The following is a 10,145-nucleotide window of genomic DNA, read 5'->3' as shown; positions in this document are numbered from 1 at the left end:
GGTTCACATTTCTAGAGTTCATTTAAAGCATACAAAATTTAAGAAAATGTTTGTTCATTATATATCTGATAAATCATTATCCAAAGTATCTCAAGAATGTTTACAACTCACCAACACAAAGACCTAAAAAACAATTATAATAATGGATAAATGACTTCAACAGACTGTTCTCCACACAGGTCATACAAATGGTCACCAAGCCGTGAAAACATGTCAAAGATCATTAGTCATGATGAAGATGCAAATCAAAACCGCAATGCAGCAACTCCTTCACATATTCCAAAATGGTTAAGATAAAGAAATCTAAAAATAACAATTCACAACAATGTAAAGAAATTGGAACCTTCAAACATTACTTGTAAAAATAGAGAAGGGTGCGACCAACATTTACAATGTGATGTGTTAGCCCCTCATTCACATCCGACCCTTTGGGACCCTATGGGCTGTATCTAGTCAGGTTCTTCTGTCCATGGAAATCTCCAGACAAGAATACGGGAGTGGGTAGCCAATCCCTTCTCCAGGGAATCTTCCCAACCTAGGTATCAAACTCAGGTCTCCTGCAATGCAGGCAGATTCTTTACCATCTGAGAAGATGGGCTTACCACCAGGGGAGTCCATATTTACAATATAAATATATAATTAGTATATTGTTCAACAACACCATCCTAGAAATAAACCCCAAAGAACTGATAACAGGTGTACACATATACTGACAGCCGCACTGTTCACAATAGCCAACAGGCAGAATAATGCAAAAGTCCATCAGCGGGTAAATGAATAAGCAAAATTGTGTAGATCTGTAAACAGACGTATTATTCACCATAGAGGGAGTAAAATAAAAGAATAAAGTCTCTGTGAAAAACAGTATGGCAGTTCTTCAAAAGCTTAAATATAGAATTAACGTATGATCCACCAATTTCACATCAGGGTACATACATAAAAGGTTGAAAGCAGGGACTGGAACAGATATGGGTACACTCCTATTCATAGCAGCATTAACCACAAGAGCAAAAGGAAGAAGCAACCCAAGTGTCCATCAACAAATGAATGGATAACCTAAATGTGGCATTCACAAAGGAATATAATTCAGCCTCAAAAACAAAGGAAATAGCAACACATGCTACAATATTAACCTTAAAGTCTTTATGGTAAGTGAAATAACCCTGTCACAAAATGACAAAAATATATGAATCCACTTACATGAGGTATCCACAGAAGTCAAAGACAGAAAGCAGAATGTCACTGCCAGGGACTCTGGGAATTAGTGTTTAATAGCTACAGAGTTTCACTAGTGAAAACTGGAATGCTCTGAAGGTGCTTGTTGGGGATATGGTTGTACAACAATGTGAATGTAATTAATCCCAAAGAACTGTGTATCTAAAATGGCTTGAATAGTAAATGTTTGTATATTTAGGCACAATGAAATAAATGAAAGAAATACTGATACATGTTACAACATGGATGAACATTGAAAACAGCCCATGTGAAAGAAGCCATACAGGAAAGACATGTGTTGAGGATGACCTGGATGTGATAGAAACAGTGGGATTCTTGTAGGTAGAATCTACACCATCTCCTGCAAGAGACCCAGAGCCGTGTCAGAAACCAACGAGTGCCTGCTTTTACAAGAAATCCAGAGTCAGGTCAGGGGCCAAGATCCTCGCAGATTGAACCTGAAGCTTCTCCTGCAGAGGACACAGAGCCAGATCAGAAACGAACACGGGACAGGTTGAATCTGCTCTTGCTCTTGCAGGAGACACAGACCAGGTCAGGGTATGGAACTCCTCGTGGAGAAGCTGCTCCTGCCCTGCATTAGACCCAGAACCACATCAGGAACCTTCACCCCTGAAGACTGAAAACTGCTCCTGCAGGAGCCCCATGTGGATTCACCACTGCTGCAGGGGAACCTGCCCTGGCTCCTGCAGGAGACGCTGGGCCAGGTCAGGAACCAGCGCCCTTGCGGGCTGCACTGCACCTGTAGGAGACCCAGAGCCATTTCAGGAATCAACACCCCAAGGGCAGGTTTGGATCTGCAGCCACCATCACTTCCGATACACATCATCAACCCGCTCCTTCTTCCAAACTTTACTTTCTGTTTCCGGTCATTGTTTGTGTTGCAGTTTTTATTGTTTTGTCTTTCATATTATTTACAGCACTGTATATTTTGTGTTTTACGTTTATAACAATACGATGTAAGCCTTTTTAATATTGCCATTCAGGAGCATTAAACGCACTCATGATACTGTGCAACCATCACCACTGCCTAGTTACTAGTTTCTACATTTTATTCCCCAAATAAAATCCTGTATCCAAAGAATGCAGCTCCCAATTCCTCCTCCCCCAGACTCTGACAACCATAATCCTCTTTCTTTCTCTGTTTCTTTTTTTAACTCAATTTATTTATTTTTGGCTGCCCTGAGCTTTCATTGCTGTGCGGGCTTTCTCCAGCTGCAGCAAGTGAGGGCTACTCTTCGTTGTGATGCACAGGCATCTCATTTCAGTGACTTCTCTTGTGGAGCACAGGCCCTAGGGCTTGCAGGCTTCAGTAGCTGCAGCACACAGGCTCTGTAGTTGTGGCTTGTGGGCTGTAGAGCACAGACTCAGTAGTTGTGGTGCTCGGACTTAGTTGCTCCTTGGCATGTGTAATCTTCACGGACCAGGTAATCACACCAGTGTCTCCTGCACTGACAGATTCTTATCCACTGTACCACCAGGGAATTCCTCTTTCTCTGTTTCTTTATCTATTGTCAATGTTTCCTATAAATGAAATGATCAAAAATCATTTTTGTGTCTGTCCACATATTTTAAGAAATAACTGGTTACTTTTTATTTTTATCTGAAATAGCATTTTTGTTACCTGAAAGAGGAATTCAGATGCATTACAGATGAGATGTACAAAATGAGATTTTAAACATAGGAAATATGGGCATAAAATTGGGATACACACTACTGTTCTAAGTGTGACATCAAATGATATGATGCATTTACTCCTGTAAAAGGAAACTCGTGACTACAGAAGGTATGGAACAGAAACAGCCTCACAAGCATACAGAACAGACTTACAGCTGCCTAGGAGTAGGAGCGGGGTGAGAGTTGAATTGGGAGTTTGGGACTAGCAGATGCAAACTGTTATAAAGAGAATGGATAACAACAAAGTCCTATTGTGTAGCACAGGGAACAATATTCAATATCCTATGATAAATGATAATGGAAAAAATGTTAGGGAGATGCTCAAACTCACTAGTTATTAATATCATAATTTAAAACAGCAAAGAGATAACACTCCACACCTGATAGATGACCAAATATTAGTTAGTTGGCAAGTATTTTGTGATACAGAAACCCACAAGGATTACAGTGAAAGCTGCAACCTCTCCAGTGAAATTGAAAGTCACTCAGTCATGTCTGACTCTTTGCGACCCCATGGACTATACAGTCCATGGAATTCTTGAGGCCAGAATACTGGAATGGGTAGCTTTTCCCTTCTCCAGAGGATCTTCCCAACCCAGGGATCGAACCCAGGTCTCCCGCACTGCAGGCAGATTCTTTACCAGCTAAGCCACCAGCAACCTCTCCAAGGCACGAGTATTTGATCAAACTATGCCTACACATAACTATGTTCCAGATACTCTTCATCTGGGTAAAATTCTCAAAAATATTGCCATATAAGTTCTTGAGGAAATATGTATTAAATGTTTATTTCAGACCACCCTGTCCAACTTTCAGTGTTCCACACTCTTGGCCTGAACTTCCTCGGCTTCCTTTTTGCCCTGCCCGCCTCTTCCTCACCTCCTCCAACAACCATAGCATCCAGGGACTCGGCTGAGCAGGCAGCAGAATTTTCCAAGAAATAATTTCTCCAAGATGTCCAAATCTGGTGAATGTCTCATGATGAGAGCTACAGATGGACAGTGCTAATTCAGACACGGATCAGTGAGATCCAGCCACTCCAGAGCCTGAAGAACAAGTGAGAAAACTTTCTGCCACCCAGGAGAAGAAAACCACCACACTCTAGCAAAACCACTGCTAAGTTATCCACTAGCACCATAAGAACTCAGGAGGAGCTAGCTGAAATAACCCTTCATTCTCCCCCTCCTAAGTGCCATGCTGGGCCAATAGAGACAACATTGATGAGTGGAGATCGACTACACTTGGCCCAGCAGGTTCTGTATGTGAAGGTGATATGTTCTTTCTGGATACTACATTTTCATCGTATTGTCCACACCAGTGGTTTCTTTTTTAAATTTTTATTTTATATTGTAGTATAGTTGATTAAAATGTTGTGTTAGTTTCAGGTGTACAGCAAAGTGATTTTTTAACATAAATTTATTTATTTTAATTGGAGGTTAATTACTTTACAATATTGTATTGGTTTTGCCATACATCAACATGAATCCGCCATAAATATCCATGTATCTCTTCTTTTTCAAATTCTCTCCCCAAGTTATTACAGACTATTGAGTAGAGTTCTCTGAGCCACCAAGTAGGTCCTTGTGTTCTGCACCAGAATCTATTATGGCAACATCAACAGTCCAGGAGTCACCTGTCTGTACATCCTTAAAGACAACTGGAGTACCTTTGACTATTTCAAAGGTTTTGCTGTCCGTTTGTCTTCTGACTGACTGCAACCCTGTGGATCCTCCGCTCAAATGCATAGACATTCAGTATTTGATCAACAGAGCAGAAAATGATAAGAGAGCTGGACAGTGGACCAAGAGATGTACAACATAATTCTCATAATTTGTGTGCAACGTAAAGGAGCAGAAGACATCTCGTGATGCTACAAATCTTTATACCCTTTATAGTAAGAAGTCTATGTAGATGTTACACTGATTCTACTCTGCTTTTGTCCTTTGAAGGCTGGGAGACTCCCCAAAACATAAATGCTACCAAGAGTACAACTTTGTAGCTTTAGATTACTTATGCTTAAAATGCCTACTTGTAATTTCTTATTCCTTTGGTATATCAAAATGTATTTTGCAATGTACTAAAGACTGGGAGGGATTGGGGGCAGGAGGAGAAGGGGACGACAGAGGATGAGATGGCTGGATGGCATCACTGACTCGATGGACGTGAGTCTGAGTGAACTCCGGGAGTTGGTGATGGACAGGGTGGCCTGGCATGCTGCGGTTCATGGGGTCGCAAAGAGTCGGACACGACTGAGCGATTGAACTGAACTGAACTGAAAGACATCATTATCTTTACGAAATTATAAAAGACTAAGATTTATGTAAGTTGTTTTAAACACAGCTATGTTTCTGAGTTTGTGATTCATGTTTTGCAAAAAAAAAAAAGAAAAAGCTTTACTTTTTAACAATTTGTAATGAGGCGTCCTTTTACCCCTTGTAGCTCAGAGAGCACCTGATGTATCATCTCAAACATAATAGACATGCTTCTGAAGGCACAAAAAAAATTATTCTTGCAATATTATTTTTGGTGGTGGAAAGTTGAAGATAATTGGGGTTAGTTAGGAAATCTGTTTTAGGAGGAAAAAGGCTAAGCTGTTGTAGAAGAGATCCCAAAATAAAGTGAATCAAACAAAATAAAAGATTTTTTTTTTCTTTTCAGTCCAGAGACGTACTGAATAGTCCAGAGTGAAAACCCGAGTTCCTTCTATATTGTTCTTTGTTATTTCCTAGGGAGTTATTCAGTCAGTCATCATTCAGTCCTTATCCACGGCAACGACTGGTGATGGCTCTTCAATATCTGTCCTTCCTTTTTACCTTTGAGTAGTAAAATATGTCCGTGTTTTAGACACAACTATTCATGTAATACAGAGACCACATTTTTCACTCCCATGAGGTCAAAGCAGTCAATGAGTTAATAATTACTGAAGTTAGGTGATGGATAGAGAGGAATTGTTACACTATTCTTTTTATTTTTGTAGATGCTTATTTTTCCATAATAAAAACTTTCTACCAGAGTTAATGTTTCAAAGTTTTTTACCTTTTTTAATTGAAGTTAGTTGATTTATATGTTGTGCCAATCTCTGCTGTACAGCAAAGTGATTCAGTTATACATCTATATATACATTTCTTAATGTTCTTTTCCATTATGGTTTATCACAGGATGTTGAATATACTTCCCTGTGCTATGCAGTAGGACATTGTTGTTTATCAATCCTGTATCTAATAGTAGGTATCTGCTAACTCAAAACTGTTTTATAGCTTTTAACTTATTTGGATATTTTCAGTTCAGTTCAGTTTCTCAGTCATGTCCAACCTTTTGCAATCCCATGGACTGAAGCATGCCAGGTTTCTCTGTCCATCGCCAACTCCTGGAACTTACTCAAACTCATGTCCATTGAGTCAGTGATGCCATCCAACCATCTCATCCTCTATCATCCCCTTCTCCTCCCTCCTTCAATCTTTCCCAGCATCAGGGTATTTACCAATGAGTCTGTTCTTACCATCAGGTGGCCAAATTATTGGAGTTTCAGCTTCAGCATCAGTCCTTCCAATGAATATTCAGGACTGATTTCCTTTAGGATGGACTGGTTGGATCTCCTTGCAGTCCAAGGGACTCTCAAGAGTCTTCTCCAACAACATAGTTTAAAAGCATCAATTCTTTGGTGCTCAGCTTTCTTTATAGTCCAACTCTCACATCCATATATGACTACTGGGAAAACCATAGCTTTGACTAGATGGACCTCTGTTGGCAAAGTAATGTCTCTGCTTTTTAATATGCTGTCTAGGTTGGTCATAGCTTTACTTCCAAGGAACAAACGTCTTAATTTCATGGCTGCAGTCACCATCTGTAGTGATTTTGGAGCGCAGCCCAAAAAAATAAAGTCTATCACTGTTTCCATTGTTTCCCCATCTATTTGCCATGAAGTGATGGGACCGGATGCCATGATCTTAGTTTTCTGAATGTTGAGCTTTAAGCCAACTTTTTCATGCTTCTCTTTCAATTTCATCAAGAGGCTCTTTAGTTCTTCTTCACTTTCTTCCATAACGATGGTGTCATCTGCATATCTGAGGTTATTGATATTTCTCCCGGCAATCTTGATTCCAGCTTGTAATTCATCCAGCCCAGCATTTCACAGATGCAGATGTACTCTGCATATAAGTTAAATAAGCAGGGTGACAGTATATAGTCTTGACACACTCCTTTCCTGATTTGTAACCAGTCTGTTGTTCCATGTCCAGGTCTAACTGTCACAATGAATAAAACAATTAAAATAAATAAATTTATATTTTAAAGCAATCCCACTGCTGGGCATACACACCGAGGAAACCAGAATTGAAAGAGACACATGTACCCCAATGTTCATCACAGCACTGTTTATAATAGCCAGGACATGGAAACAACCTAGATGTCCATCAGCAGATGAATGGATAAGAAAGCTGTGGTACATATACACAATGGAGTATTACTCAGCCATTAAAAAGAATTCATTTGATTCAGTTCTGATGAGATGGATGAAACTGGAGCCGATTATACAGAGTGAAGTAAGCCAGAAAGAAAAACACCAATACAGTATACTAACACATATATATGGAATTTAGAAAGATGGCAATGACGACCCTGTATGCAAGACAGGAAAAAAGACACAGCTGTGTATAATGGACTTTTGGACTCAGAGGGAGAGGGAGAGGGTGGGATGATTTGGGAGAATGGCATTCTATCATGTATACTATCATGTAAGAATTGAATCGCCAGTCTATGTCTGACGCAGGATACAGCATGCTTGGGGCTGGTGCATGGGGATGACCCACAGAGATGTTATGGGGAGGGAGGTGGGAGGGGGGTTCATGTTTGGGAACACATGTAAGAATTAAAGATTTTAAAATTAAAAAAAATAAAAAAATAAAAATAAAACCTATTATACATGAAAAAATAAATAAATAAATAAAAAGCAGAGACATTAAAGTTCAGTTCAGTCATTCAGTCGTGACCGACTCTTTGCGACCCCATGAATCTCAGCACGCCAGGCCTCCCTGTCCATCACCAACTCCCAGAGTTCACTCAAACTCACGTCCATTGAGTCCATGATGCCATCCAGCCATCACATCCTCGGTCGTCCCCTTCTCCTCCTGCCCCCAATCCCTCCCAGCATCAGAGCCTTTTCCAATGAGTCAACTCTTCCCATGAGGTGTCCAAAGTACTGGAGCTTCAGCTTTAGCATCATTCCTTCCAAAGAAATCCCAGGGCTGATCTCCTTCAGAATGGACTGGTTGGATCTCCTTGCAGTCCAAGGCACTCTCAAGAGTCTTCTCCAACACCACAGTTCAAAAGCATCAATTCTTTGGCACTCAGCCTTCTTCACAGTCCAACTCTCACATCCATACATGACCACTGGAAAAACCATAGCCTTGACTAGACAGACCTTAGTTGGCAAAGTAATGTCTCTGCTTTTGAATATCCTATCTAGGTTGGTCATAACTTTTATTCCAAGCAGTAAGCGTCTTTTAATTTCATGGCTGCAATCACCATCTGCAGTGATTTTGGAGCCCAAAAAAATAAAGTCTGACACTGTTTCCACTGTGTCCCCATCTATTTCCCATGAAGTGATGGGACCAGATGCCATGATCTTTGTTTTCTGAATGTTGAGCTTTAAGCCAACTTTTTCACTCTCCGCTTTCACTTTCATCAAGAGGCTTTTTAGCTCCTCTTCACTTTCTACCATAAGGGTGGTGTCATCTGCATATCTGAGGTGATTGATATTTCTCCCAGCAACCTTGATTCCAGCTTGTGTTTCTTCCAGTCCAGCGTTTCTCATGATGTACTCTGCATAGAAGTTAAATAAGCAGGGTGACAACATACAGCCTTGATATACTCCTTTTCCTATTTGGAACCAGTCTGTTGTTCCATGTCCAGTTCTAACTGTTGCTTCCTGGCCTGCATACAGATTTCTCAAGAGGCAGGTCAGGTGGTCTGGTATTCCCATCTCTTTCAGAATTTTCCACAGTTTATTGTGATCCACACAGTCAAAGGCTTTGGCATAGTCAATAAAGCAGAAAGAGATATTTTTCTGGAACTCTCTTGCTTTTTCCATGATCCAGCTGATGTTGGCAATTTGATCTCTGGTTCCTCTGCCTTTTCTAAAACCAGCTTGAACATCAGGGAGTTCATGGTTCACGTATTGCTGAAGTCTGGCATGGAGAATTTTGAGCATTACTTTACTAGCATGTGAGATGAGTGCAATTGTGCGGTAGTTTGAGCATTCTTTTGCATTGCCTTTCTTTGGGATTGGAATGAAAACTGACCTTTTCCAGTGTGGCCACTGCTGAGTTTTCCAAATTTGCTGGCATATTGAGTGCAGCACTTTCACAGCATCATCTTTCAGGATTTGAAACAGCTCAACTGGAATTCCATCACCTCCACTAGCTTAGTTCATAGTGATGCTTTCTAAGGCCCACTTGACTTCACATTCCAAGATGTCTGGCTCTAGATTAGTGATCACATCATCATGATTTTCTGGGTCATGAAGATCTTTTTTGTACAGTTCTTCGGTGTATTCTTGCCACCTCTTCTTAATATCTTCTGCTTCTGTTAGGTCCAGACAATTTCTGTCCTTTATCAAGCCCATCTTTGCATGAAATGTTCCCTTGGTATCTCTAATTTTCTTGCAGAGATCTCTAGTCTTTCCCATTCTGTCGTTTTCCTCGGTTTCTTTGCATTGATCACTGAAGAAGGCTTTCTTATCTCTTCTTGCTATTCTTTGGAACTCTGCATTCAGATGCTTATATCTTTGCTTTTCTCCTTTGCTTTTCACCTCTCTTCTTTTCACAGCTATTTGTAAGGCCTCCCCAAACAGCCATTTTGCTTTTTTGCATTTCTTTTCCATGGGGATGGTCTTGATCCCTGTCTCCTGTACAATGTCACCGACCTCATTCCATAGTTCATCAGGCACTCTATCAGATCTAGTCCCTTAAATCTATTTCTCACTTCCATTGTATAATCATAAGGGATTTGATTTAGGTCATACCTGAATGGTCTAGCGGTTTTCCCTACTTTCTTCAATTTGAGTCTGAATTTGGCAATAAGGAGTTCATGATCTGAGCCACAGTCAGCTCCTGGTTTTGTTTTTGTTGACTGTATAGAGCTTCTCCATCTTTAAAAAACAATTAATTTTGGATAACATAATAAACTTGTACTTTCTTTTATCATTAAAATATCTTTAATACACTTCTCAATTTAAA

The 10,145-nt window shown here is 40.2% G+C and overlaps 1 pseudogene; it reads left to right on the top strand.

Moving 5' to 3' along the window:
• Window positions 1-3,021: 3,021 nt before the first annotated feature.
• LOC128048105 (ubiquitin-conjugating enzyme E2 E3-like) lies at window positions 3,022-4,731 on the top strand (annotated as a pseudogene).
• The last annotated feature ends 5,414 nt before the right edge of the window (window positions 4,732-10,145 follow it).

Source organism: Budorcas taxicolor, chromosome 5 (genome assembly GCF_023091745.1).
Source record: "Budorcas taxicolor isolate Tak-1 chromosome 5, Takin1.1, whole genome shotgun sequence".
NCBI lineage: Eukaryota > Metazoa > Chordata > Mammalia > Artiodactyla > Bovidae > Budorcas > Budorcas taxicolor.
This window is presented reverse-complemented; position numbering and strand designations above follow the sequence as displayed.